Source organism: Narcine bancroftii, chromosome 4, assembly GCF_036971445.1.
Source record: "Narcine bancroftii isolate sNarBan1 chromosome 4, sNarBan1.hap1, whole genome shotgun sequence".
NCBI classification, from domain to species: Eukaryota; Metazoa; Chordata; class Chondrichthyes; order Torpediniformes; family Narcinidae; genus Narcine; species Narcine bancroftii.
The window spans coordinates 304,238,898-304,252,279 of NC_091472.1; the positions used below are offsets into that span (position 1 = coordinate 304,238,898).

At 35.8% G+C, this 13,382-nt stretch overlaps 1 protein-coding gene across 3 annotated transcripts in view; it reads left to right on the forward strand.

The window, feature by feature from the left end:
• The window catches only part of LOC138762198 (juxtaposed with another zinc finger protein 1-like), a 163,372-nt gene that overhangs the window by 137,914 nt on the left and 12,076 nt on the right, over nt 1-13,382 (forward strand). For all 3 annotated transcript variants that reach the window (XR_011356814.1, XR_011356815.1, XR_011356813.1), the window contains exon 6: nt 12,509-12,613. The gene's annotated coding sequence lies outside the window, so the exon portion shown is untranslated. The remainder of the gene's footprint in view (nt 1-12,508; nt 12,614-13,382) is intronic.

Here is a 13,382-nt window from a genome sequence, read left to right on the forward strand (position 1 = left end):
GCACAGACTTTAGTTCAAACCATTGGCAACAAGCTCCAGATCTAAACTTCTGACACAATCAGGAAGCCTTCAGAGCCTGAGGCCCTTCTTGCCCTCAGTACCCTCTCAAATCCCAATTTTGATACCTGGTTCCCATGAGCCAGACTCCAGCAGCCCACAACTGCAAGTCACCTGAAGCTTATGTGAATCCTTCGACTGCAAGTTACCAATAGCCTGCAGCCTGTATGGGTCCTTCAGCCACTGAGGCCCACGCTGGTCCACTATTGTAGATACCTTCCCTGTAGGATAATCTCTCAGGCTTCTTCTTCCATTGTTCTTTCCATTTCTGATGCACTGCTCCCTGGAGTCTTCAACCTCTCATGGTATGGTGCCCAGCCTAGGTGCTGCTATCTTGGACACAGAATTTTTAAAAAGTGTTGGCATCTTCAACAGGCTGTTTAAGGCCTGCACAGAGTCATCAGCATTGGAACCAGGCAGTAGGACCCTGCAGAGAAGAGCTGTGTCACCACTCCCTGCTCTACCAGGTCCACACCAATGGCAGTTCTGCAGTTACAGCTGTTCTGGCAGCGCTGTCAATTTTTTTATATAATGGATAATGGCAGCCCAGTGCAAACTACAGATGTGCTCAACTATTTTTGGCTGTTAAATAAATTTTCTACATTTTGTACTTGAATGATTTCATGTTTCATTTTTTATTTCCCCCACAATAAAGGAGGCCATTCAAATCATTCCAATGGTTCCAATGCTGGTTCTCAGATCATTCCTATCTGCCTCATTTATTTTTCTATTTCCCCACCCCCTTCCCCCCCCCCCCCCACCCCCGCCCCGGTCCCTCATATAACCATCAACTTCCCTAACTGCATTAGGTGGTCATTTCTGATGCTAATTAACCTAATAGAACATCTTTGGCATCGAGAGGAAAAGCATACATGAATGAATTGAACTCTGGTTGTTGGAGTTGTGACAACAGCTCTAACTGTTGTGTCACTCTACCACTCAGTGTCGTCGTGTCATTGCACACATGCATTTATGAGCATGGTTGAATGATCTAAATTTAGATGTGAACGTGTAGGTCTAAATTATACTTCATTTAATGTGATTAATGACATAAATGTATTACAGTTCCTGCATTCACTCAGATATTATATCTGCTTCAGTATTATTGTGGAGAAGAAGCATTGAACAAAGAACCTTTGGCACCAATGACTTGGATGTGGGGTAGGGTGGCATTGAATTTCCTTCATTATATGAATCATTCTTGAAACTTTTCAAGAAAGGGCATTGAAACTCTGAAAGAATACCATAAGTAGTGAAACTATATTTAGAATAAAATTAACAGAAGGTTGTCACATAGGTATATGTGGTTCCATGTAAAGTGTTAAAGATAATTTCATAGTATTAGATAGCAGCTAAACAAACACCATGGTTATTTCTACCCTTCTCGTAGTATCTAAAGTATTTTTACTGTTGTACCACCTGTCATGACACATTTGACCCTGGCATCCTCCTGAGGCAGTAATAGCTTAAAAGTATGTTTTGCAGCAGACATCACCAAGATGTGTTAAGACATGTATAGCACACCTCATTGACATATAACAGTTTGACATCAGATATCCAAAGAAAGTGTATTTGGAGACCAATACACAAGTCATATGATATACTTCAAGGTTCGATAACATCTTGTTTGGTTACTCATGCCCAATGGACCAATAGCAAAGGAAGTCAAATATTGAGTTAAAATCAATATGAAACTTTAGCTCATGACCCCTATATCCCTTTGATGCTGGAAAAGATTACTTATTTTTCTCTTATTTAATTAGACCAGCAAATATTAGTTGTTCTAAATAGCTTGGGCATCGGACCTCATTGAAAAGTGATCATTTTGCCAGTTATAGTTTTCTACATGACATTAAATGGGACATTCCAAAAATAAGTAACCCCAATTCAAATATATTCTGTTCTTCATGCACAGAGAAAATCATCTTGTAATTGTAAAATTGTAAAATGAATGGATAAAGTTTGTGATGACCATATCAGCATTATTTATTTTGCTTATTGAAATAGATGTAATTTCAATTTTTCATAGTTTGTTAATAGTTTTTTTTTAATTTGTGGGTAATTTTCTCCGGTTAGACCATGCATTTCATGTCAGAAATTCAGGTTAAATCTTGTCCTATTTGATCAAAGTTTAGTTATGTACAAGCTATAAATATGTTAAATTTTAATTACAGAAATGGCCAGTTCCAATTTTGTTGTGGATCCATAGCACAAAACTGCCAGTTAGTACCAATTTATGCCAAATTATGATTGATCTAACTCAGTGGCTGTAAGGATGGTTGGCAGAGAGAATCTTCATGGTATTTGGCACATGATGCTTCTGACTTGATAATTGATGTTGACAAAGAGTTAAAATTATCCATTACTTTTTCTTTAAAGTGCAAAATTAAATTTAATACATTAATCAAAATAACTTTTCAATTTATTTTCAAAGATAGTAATATCAGCTGTCTTCCCAACTATATTACCACATACTGTTAATTTTTTTTATTCCTTTGAATAAATTTTGAGGAATACAATTCAAGTTTCAAGGGCTATAATTCCAAAATTCCATTGCTTTATAGCTAAATAGTCTGTATTGCTGATGTCATAAGTGTTTTTCAGTACTCTTTGATATAAAGCAGGTAACTTTTAAGCAATATGAATCCTTCAATTTGATGGTTGTGTAACCAAACCTTCATTTTAATTTCAGTTCCTGAAATGTAATCACAAATTATTGTCAAGTAATGTTCTTAAAATCAGTAGTCCAATGGACATTTTGTTATTATATTGTTAAAGTATATTTCTGCATGATTTTGTTATTACTTTGCATGATGTTGAAAACTGCTTGCTGGAAATGCCTGTTTTTCTATTGACTAAAATAGAGGAAACTATCCCATTGATCAAGTTATCCCTACTTAAATTGCAGATGTTTTGAATCCTACTTCCACTGCAATGGGACAGATAATCTAACCTAGTGATTCCCAAACTTTCTTTTACTTGCTCCAGATCACGAAGACAAAGGGGTGAGGATGATTAATGAACTTGAGCTCTTTCCAGGCTGATGACAGAATTTTTGATTTCTTCTAGTGGGAGAATTTGTTGAGAATGTTTGCTTTACTTTGTCATCAAAATTGCAACCTTTCCCCCTTAGAATCAGCCTCCCCAACTTTTTTTTTAAAAGATAACCAATAGCTTTGAGGAGGGCATGAGAGTAGATGTTGTCTACATGGTCTTGAGCAAGATTTGACACTATAACTATGGTAGCCCAGTTTGGAAGATAAGATTCAGGATGAGCTGGCTAATTGCATACAAAATTGGTTTGGTAGTAGAAAGTGAAGGGTAGTAGTTTTTTTTTTAGATTGATTGCCTATGACCAATGGTGTGGGTTTGCTGCTGGGTCCACTAATTTTCATTATCTATAAAAAGACTTGGCTGAGAATGTAGTGGCATGATTAGCAAGTTTGTTGATGATGCCCAAATTCCTGGTGTGGTGGAAAGTGAAGTTTATCCAGGGTTCAATGGGATCTTTATCAACAGGGAAAGTTGATGGAATTTAAGTGTGAAGGGATGAATTTTGGCAAGTTAAGCCAGGGCAAGACTTGCATCATTCAACAGCAGAGCCATTGAGACCTAGGGATGAAAGTACACAGTTTCCTAAAATTGTTGACACAGGTAGGCAGTGGTTAAGAACATGTTTGACACACAGGCTTTCATTGGTCAGAGCATTGAGTCTAGCAGTTGTCATGTTATCGCTGTGAGGGAGTTAGTGAGAGCTGCACTTGGAGTATTGTACCCATGCTACATGAAGGATGTCATCAAGCTGGAAAAAGTGCAGAAAAGATTCACGAAAATTTTATCATGACAGGAGGGTGTGAGTTATAGGAAAAGATTTGATATTCTGAGGCACTTTTTCTGGAGCATTGGAGCTGATAACTCTATAAAAGCAGGAAGGGCATGGTCAAGGTAAATAGTCTTTTTCCAATGGTTGGAGAATCTAAAATGAGAGGGCATCAACTTAAGGTAAGGGGGTATGATTTAAAGGGACAGGAGGAGCAACTTTTTGTGTGGAACAATTTGCCAAAGGTAATTGTAGACACAGGTACGATGACGACTTTTCAAAGACATTTAGACAGATACATGGATAAGAAAGGTATGGAGGGATATGTGCCAAATGCATGGAAATGGGACTAGTTTAGGTTGGCAACTTGGCTGTCATGAATAATTGGGTTGAAAGACCTGTTCATCTCAGTGGCTTGAAGAAAAATGTTATGGGAAAATCACTTGAAAAAAGTATGGGTAAATTTGAGTGCAAAATATTGGCATTATATCTTTTTTATGGGGGGGGGGGGGAGATGAGACTTGCTTGGAGTTCCATTCTTAATTTGATGTGATGTTTGCCATTTTCTTTTACAAAGTTCAGTTATATTTGGGGTTTTTTTGTTAGCTTCAATTGCATATTCTCATTTCAGTGGAGATGAATAAGATCAGATTTTTGCAGATACCTGTATATCCAAAGGAAGAGTTGAATTATTTTCATCTAAAAAGAATTGCAGTAAAAAAAGATTCAACTTTGTGTTTTTCAATATGCCCTGTCCACAAAGCAAGCTCGCTAATGAAAGCTTAGAATTTATAATTTGTACTTAATATAGTTATTGTTGGCCCTTGAAGTTCTTGATTTAAGTTAAGTTCAAAAATATATCAGGGATGTATGTCAGTTTAATGAGCCATTTTTCATCTGTAAGGCACCTACTGTGCTCAGAATTTGAATTTGTTGAGAATCACAACCAAGTTTAAATAATCTTAAGTGCTTTACTTCTGGAAAGCCAATAAACTTAAGTAGCAAAATAAGTTATGTTTGTTTCAAATCTCATTGTAAAGAGCAGCTATTCGTAGGTCTCGATTTGACAAAATTTTCTTATTTTTACTGCAGCATCGAAAACATCATTAAATCTGCTCGGCGTACATTTGCAAGTTAGGCTTATCTATGAATTTTTGCAATGTACCCAAGTAACATTAGGAATAATTTCTTAGTTTTGAACCTTCACATCTTCACACTCTCTAATTGTCTGGCATTATCAAAACAAATACCAACTCATAGATTCTAGATCATTTTATTTTCAATTATGTGCCATCATAAAAAGTTCTTGAGAGTAATAACTTGCAAAAGGAAAAACCTTGAACACTTTCTTCAACTATGTTTCTTGAAAAAGCAAACCTGTATGTTACATTTGTTGTTTCATTCAACTGCAGTGAAGTTACTAGGTCTTATGTTATTTTGTGCCTGAGTTGCCATATCACTGAAATGCCAAGAATATATATCAATTGAAAGCAGAAGATCAAAATCTTTTTACCTGTTTTCTCACCAGTCATTATTCTCTTGATATATTTTGCTGTGGGAAGCACTAAATTTTCATATATGGGGTTTCCTTAATTTTGCAATTCACAGAATCACTAAATGTAAAAGTGTGAACAACTTTTTTTTTAAATTTATTTTTCACACTATGAACCATATTGACCAAAATACACACAAACATTTCCCTCTTGAATATATATAGTGTCATTTTCTCCTCTTTTTCCCCCCTCCCTTCCCTCCCTCCTTCCCACCCACTCAACGTTCAACCTATATGATACATTAAACCCATTAAACAATGTCATCACACAATGAAAATAAACTAGAAAATTGTGTCATCTACTTTTACACACTGGGTCAGTTCATTTCGTCTTCTTCTCATTCTGTCATTTTAGGGGGTGGAGGTCCGCGGTAGGACTTCTCTGTTGTGTTCCATGTACAGTTCCCAAATTTGTTTGAATACTGTGATGTTATTTCTTAAATTAAATGTTATTTTTTCAATGGAATACATTTATTCATTTCTATGTACCATTGCTGTATTCTCAGGCTCTCTTCTGATTTCCAGGTTGACATTATACATTTTTTTGCTACAGCTAAGACTATCATAATAAATCTTTTTTGTGCTTCATCCAAATCGAGGCCTAATTCTTTACTTCTTATATTACTTTGAAGAAAGATCTCTGGATTTTTTGGTATGTTGCTTTTTGTGATTTTATTTAATACCGGGTTTAGATCTTCCCAAAACTTTTCCACTTTCTCACATGCCCAAATTGCATGTACTGTTGTTCCCGTTTCCTTCTTACAGCAAAAACATCTATCTGATACTGTTGGGTCTCATTTATTTAACATTTTATTTTGATGTCTAACTAAAGAAGCAATTTTTCTCCCTTTCTGATGTTCATCTTGTGATTTTTTTCTAAGGTGCTTTATTTCTAAACGTTGACCCAGATTTGCAGATTTTATACTTTTATTCACCAAAACTTCAAAACTTCACTTTCGATTCCACATAAAGCCAAACTTGAGATATTCATCATTCTTCCTTACTGATGTCTTTTACTATATTGTATTTGCTCTTTCAGAACTTGTTGAAATGCAAATACCTGATTCAGGTGCAGTTTAAGCCATGTTGTTCAGTAACAGGTTAATCTTGTCACAAATTTTAAAAATGTATTTACAGGGATCCAAATATTTCAGCTGCCCTTTAGCTGCTTTCACTAGAAATAATTTGTCTTGCTTTGAGTCAATTATTTCTGTGCATTTTAATATGGTTAAAATGTTTTGCTTATAATGGAAAATATATACATTATTTGTCTACAGATGCTGCTTGGGAGCCCAGTAGTTTCTCTGCCTTATATAGTATTATTTACATATTACTTGTTTACGATATCAGTAATATTTGTTCAAGTTTCTTATAATTTGCCTGGACATGTATAACCAGACGAAAGTGTTTCTTTGGATCACAATGCATGCACATACATAATTCACAGCTCATGATAATCACATATATACATAAAAAGATAATTTAAAATAAACATATACAAATATTTTGGGATAATTTACTTGGTTACAGGATACTGTTCATTAATTTCACAGTCTGTGGGAAGAAATTATTTTCCAGCCTGATGAGCTTGATTTTGATGCTCCTGTGCCACCACCTTGATGGTAGTGGGTCATGTATGCTTGGTGCTGGATGGAAAGGGTTCTCTAACTCTTTGAGCCCTATTTTAAGCAACTCTCATGGTAAATGTCATCAATGGAGGAAAGGGAGAAAGCAGTGAACTTCTTAGCCATTTTGTTGATCCCCTGTATTGACCATCGGTCCGAAGCTTTGCAGCTTAGTACCACGCAATGATGCAGTCAGAAAGGGCACTCTCAATTGGGTTTCTGTAAATGCTGTCTGGATGGGGGCTGGTAGCCCTTACCTTCCTCAATCTCCTTAGGAAGTGTAGATATTGCTGCAACTTCCTGATTAACGAGGAGGTGTGGTGTGTCCAGGATTCATCATCCTTTATATGCACACCCAGGAACTTTGTGCTCTCCACGAATGAAGCATAGATGTCTAATGGAGAGTGTTTGATCTTAGTCCTCCTGAAGTTCACAATCATCTCTTTGTCTTGTCCATGTTGAGACTCAGGTTGTTGTTCTTGCACCACTTTACGAACCTGGCTCGTCATTGTTGCCAATGAGACCAACTACTGTTGTGTTACCTTATCATTGCAGACCATCAATAACAAGTTCAGACCACAGATTAAGAAATATTGATTTAACCCATTAGCCATATTTTTCAGAATGTCATCAGCTCTTCTCCTAGGATAATGCTGGAAGGACTCAGTAGATCAGGTGGCATATTTTGAAAGCGAAGGTCTGCCACCCTTTGTCCAAACTGGGAAAGAGAAGATTAAATGTGACTTTCCCTCTTCTATGTTGGAAAAGCCAAAAGCAATTACATGGATATTCTGCAGGAATGACCCAATGGATACAGAGCTCAAGGAACGACCCCTCATCATCTGTCTGGGGACTCTATCAAATTCTCCATCTTCAGATAATGTCTTTTTTTTCCCCCCTTGTCCATGCAAGAACCATTTCTGCCTGTCATCATTTCTTCTTTTCCTCTCTGTTAAGTCTAGTCGCTCGGCATGTCCCAATATTGTGGAATTATAGAAGCAACAAATTATACATTGATTGCAGCTTAATCGGATCCTCTTTGTCATATGGTTTCATTTTATCAGAGAAATTCCCTTTGTTCAACTCCTCTCCCTCCCCACATTTGCTGCTGTTGAGGCGATCTGGTTTCTTTCTTTCTCAGGCTTGAAGGGCCCTTCATTTGAAATATTAACCAATGTTTTCTGCTTACTTTTTCCAACATTTTCTGTTTCCTATTTTCATATTATGTTGGTTAAGTTCTGCTTGTCGAACTTGTACAAGTCTGGCCTGTTGGCTTATTCCCACAATCTTACAATTAACAGCATATTACACATACCAAGGAGCTTAATGTGCCAGGTAAATGTCAGCATTAAAGTCATCTCAACCCACCCTATTACAGACATTTCCTTTGTTCTACACATCCTTCCCTTGTCTCTCTTTTCCGTTCTGATAAAGGTTTGCAGATCTGAAATAACAACTACTTCTCCTTTCTCGGATGCGTGCTGAGTTTTTCCAGCATTTTCTCTTTTTATTTCAGATTGCCAGCATCTGGAGTTCTTCTTTCTTTTTGCCCCCCCCCCCCCCACCCGCCCCACTCACTCCACCTCATCTGGTGCCTTTGGTCTCTCATTTCTGGGTTTCTGGTCTCTCTCTTGGCCCCCTCTGGGGACTGTGTACCATTGCTACCTGTTGCTGCAGCAGACCTCGCAAGCCAAACCAGTCTGCGAGTTGGAGTAGAGTACTATGGGGGCTTTGCAAAATTCCAGGTACAAATATGAAATCATAGTTTATTAGTTTCATGCTTTATAATTACTTTTTTCTTTTGTAATTTTACACATAAAGACACACATGTATTGGGAAAAAAAGACAGCATTCTTACGAGATTTTGTTTTACAAGATTAATATTGCAGAGTCAAGAATATAGGTTAAATCTTGCTAAAGATCACTTTAGCTTGGTTGGTTTTGATAAACAGGCATTAAAAAGTGTCTTACTTTGTAGATTTTTTAAAGGAGTTACCAAATTTATTCAGTGTGTTACCAATTTGTCAATTACAAACGTGCCAATATTTCATGAACTATACAGCTTAAATTAGCTGTTGAAAAACTGCTATTTAATATTTCAATATCTATTACTAGTCAGACAACTCGTGTTATGTTTGGAATTGAGCATATCATCGCAATTACCTAATAGATATGACCTAGAAAATCTATGTTACCAAGTCCTTAAAAGAAAAAAGGAAATGTTCACACAAGCAGAACTGATTTTTCCTTCAGTTGCTCTTGAAAATATGCCAAAACCACTATTATGTGAAAGAGGTACCGAAGTAATATTTGAATTTTAGGAATCTAGCTGGCATTCACATCCTGGCAATATAGCTCATTAATGCATTAATTGGTTGATTAATGTACTGCAACTTTCCATCAAATCCTAGACCAGCTTTCTTCATGGTGAGTTCCCTTGATATTTGTACAAATGCCAAATATAGAAAATGGAGGGAAAGCCAATTCACACTTCAGTAGTTATCGTAATCTTTGGGAAACATTCCATGCTTCTATCCTTTAATACATTTTAAGAAAATAATTCTCAAAACATAGGTAGAGATGTCACATAATCTGATGCAGTTGTTGTATTTCTAAGGTTTATAGTAATTAATTCATCTCTTGTATTGCAATTAACAAATAATCATTACTTCCCTGCATGAAGTTGTAGTAATGGAAATAAATAGCATGGAGAGAGGCCATTTAAATTTTTACATTCTCATCACACATTTACACTCACACTATACTCACATGATATATATTATAATATAAAAAATATACACACACACTGCTCTTTGCAATGGCCAATTCACCTTCCAACCTGCATTTCTTTGGGATGTGACAGGAAAGCAGAGCACCTGGAGAACTATGGCAAAGAAATGTGCTGACTCCACAATATGGCTCTGGAGGTCAGGTTTGAACTTTGGTCTCTGCCACTGAGACGCTGTGGTTCTACTCACTCTGCCTTTGTATTCCTCTTATGGGTGTTTACTGCTTTAAAATATGTAATTTAGTTGAGTTGGTATCCTTGTAATGAATGGAAAAATAATTGAGGAAGGCATTAATTTATCAGGTCTGCATTACAACTTCAGATAGCCCAAAGCACATAACAGGTGACGAGGGACTCTTTGAAAATCTTATGTTGAGAAATAGGATAGAAAAGACCCACTGAATTGATGCTTTTTGTTTGAAATGATGTAGGTTGAAGGATAAAACTTGGCCAGAATGTTGATGAGAGGTTCCCATTGTTCAAACAGTCCCATCCTTGTTTACAAAGGTACGTTAAATTTAAAACAAATATGGGGACGTTGGTATTCCTAGAATAATATGCTCCCTCAAGACCACTACTGCGATATCCACCTGGATTGTGCATTTAAATCCCTGGGGTGGGATATGAATTTATAATCTTCTGATTCCTTGAACCTACGTTAGCACCTAGTTTATAAGGCAGTCTAGATTTTTTTGCATGGAATCTCTTTTGAAGTGTTATAGTGAGGGTGTGCTGGAAAGGAAGTTTCATTTCTTACTAAGTGCTAAATGAGATGTGGAGGACACATCTCATCTCAAAAATTACACATCTTTTGAAATGTGTTGACAGACCTCATCGCCATTATCAGCATCCAATTAATGCACATAAAGATCTCTCAAGAATAAATGAACAATAAATCAATTTTTTTTAATGTTGATTCAGACAAGAGGAAAATGTGTTTTATAATTTGTTATTTTTGAGATAATTGTATCTTGGACAAGGAGTGCATCTGTTATCAGTCAATACCATGTGCATTTTATCTCATTTGTTCAGTTAATCTTTAACTTTATGGAGCATTAAAGGATGTTTTTATGTTGTTTTGAAATCTCTACTCTGACTTTAATGGATATTTTCCCAAGTAATAATGCCATTTACCTTAAATTTCTGTCTAGAAGCATTTCTATACTACATAATGCTCAAACGTACTAAGTGGATTTTAAACTTGTTTGAACTATTTTTAAGTTAGCTTTTCAACAATACTTATTTATGTGACTCTCTGAGTTCAGACATGTTGTCATTTTGGAGTTTCTTTGAACTATTTTACAGAGCTAACTCGTGTATTATGTAGTGCTCAATTGTCTTCTAGTATTTTACACATGTCCTGAACCATTCGTGAGGGACTTGCTTTTTTCACGTATATAGATTTACATGTTTTTTCCACTCCAAATACATCACCTAAACATTAACTGCACTGAAAACTCGAATGAAGATGGAACAATGCAATTTGTTTATGAAAATTGTGCTTGCAAACCTAAAGCTGTAATTTTGCGTTTCTGTTTTTAATTTTATTCCTTCTCTGTCAGCCAGTAAACAAGGTTGAACATTTCTATTTGGCTTTGATCTCTCCCATGAGCATTTTAGAGGAAGAAAATAGGGATATTGATTATCAACCTACTTTAGCATTTTTCTCTAGATGTACACAGGGTTGTATAATATTTTGAAATTTTAAAATGCATATCCATAATCAATCTAAACGTTGGCAGTTTAATGCAGCTAGTTACTTCTGTCAAATGAAGCATTAAGTTTTTTTGATGCCAGGCAAGGAAAGATACAGGCTAATGTCCTGCTAAATTCCTATTACTGGAACATCAATAATTTTTAAAAAAATCAGGGATGCATGCAGATATTTATAAGAGTGTTTGTGAGCTGTAATGTACCGACAGAGTGTGTTTCACTTGTACAGTACAGACCAAACTGAGTGAAATGCCTTTGTTTTGTTGCTGCTAAAGAAAACTTTTGTTTGAATGCTGCTCTTGTGTCGTGATACTATTTCTTTATTGTAACTTTATAAAACTTTAGGCAGAACTCGTTGGTCAAGCCTTATTACTGTGTTTTTACCTGTATCAAGAAATTGCTTCAAACTTGTTTGTCTCCAAAAATAAACATTATTTGGTAATGATATGTAATGTGTGACCAAATCAGATCCAGAAACACAAAGCCTTAAAGGATGGTCCTGTTTAAATATTTGTATATGGTCTGTGTAACGTTTTTACATGTTTAATAAAATTTTTGAGTTTCTCTATTTGTCATGTATTTTAATTTTCTATTTGGACTTCATTGTTTTTTTTTAGCTTTTGTCAAAAGTTTTCTTCTGGAAAGGTAACAGTAATAAAAATTACAGTAGCTAAATTTTTACAGTACCTGTAGCTAGATTTTTTTCTCCATCAAATCTCTAGTATATTTTAATTTACTTGACAGTACTTTCTAATGTATTCAGTAAGAAATGATTAAACATAAAAATATTATTTGATTAAGTCCTTCCATCCTGCTGTCCTGTCAAAACAAAATTAGTGGAACTGATATGCCCTATTTCTTTTGGGTTAGCCAACACGTGAACATTCTAAGTACAAAACTCAGCCTGAAGTAATTTCTTCCCAATAACAAACTATATTGGTTAACACTTTTAGGTATATGAGGCTAGCAATCCGATGCATGGAACAGTCTGTAATCCTGAAAGACGAGCCTGTCGGCACAACTGATATTAGGGTATAGCCCTCACTACGATTGAGCAGGTAAGCTACAGACTGTTTAGCACCCAATTAGTATAGAAGCTTCTATTGTGTAGTGCCAGCAGTGGCCATTGGGTTAGTAAGGAAGAAGATTGGGAAGAGAGCTGGGATGGAGGCAGTAATGGACAGCAGTAACCTCCATTTTATTTTGAAGGTGGAGCTCTTCCAAGATTCAAGCATTCCTTGATTAAGCTTAAAATTAAGCTCAATTGTACTTGGGAAATCCAACTATTGAATGTAGTATGTATGGTGTCTTCAAGGACCATTGGGTTGTGGCTCATGGAGATGTGGTTTTCCAGATTGTGCTCGTCTCAAGTCAAACAAATTATGCAGTGAGAATAAGACCCATTGAACAATAAAGAGGCACACAATTACTTGACGTGGACATGTGCTGAATTTTCTATTGGCTTCACCAGAAATTTTTAATAATCAACATTTGTTTTCTTCCTGCTGTACAAATGACTGTTTAATGCTTGAAATAATGGATGTTGTCACAAAATGTCAGTTCTTTTCAAGTACTTCCCAGAAATGTTCTTTCCATTTAGATCTTTTTTGGTTAGACTTGCATTTATCCCAATTTTTAAAAATTTGAATGTCATCCTATTCTTTCAGTTGTATAATATTTCTCACAGAGGCAGAATATAGTATTTAAAGGGACTATCCTCACCCAAGCATAACATTTTCCAATTATTTAGATTTGCATCACTTTTCGTCAGCCAAACACTTGCCAATCATCTTTACGTAGTATCCATTCTCTATCTTTTAATTTTTA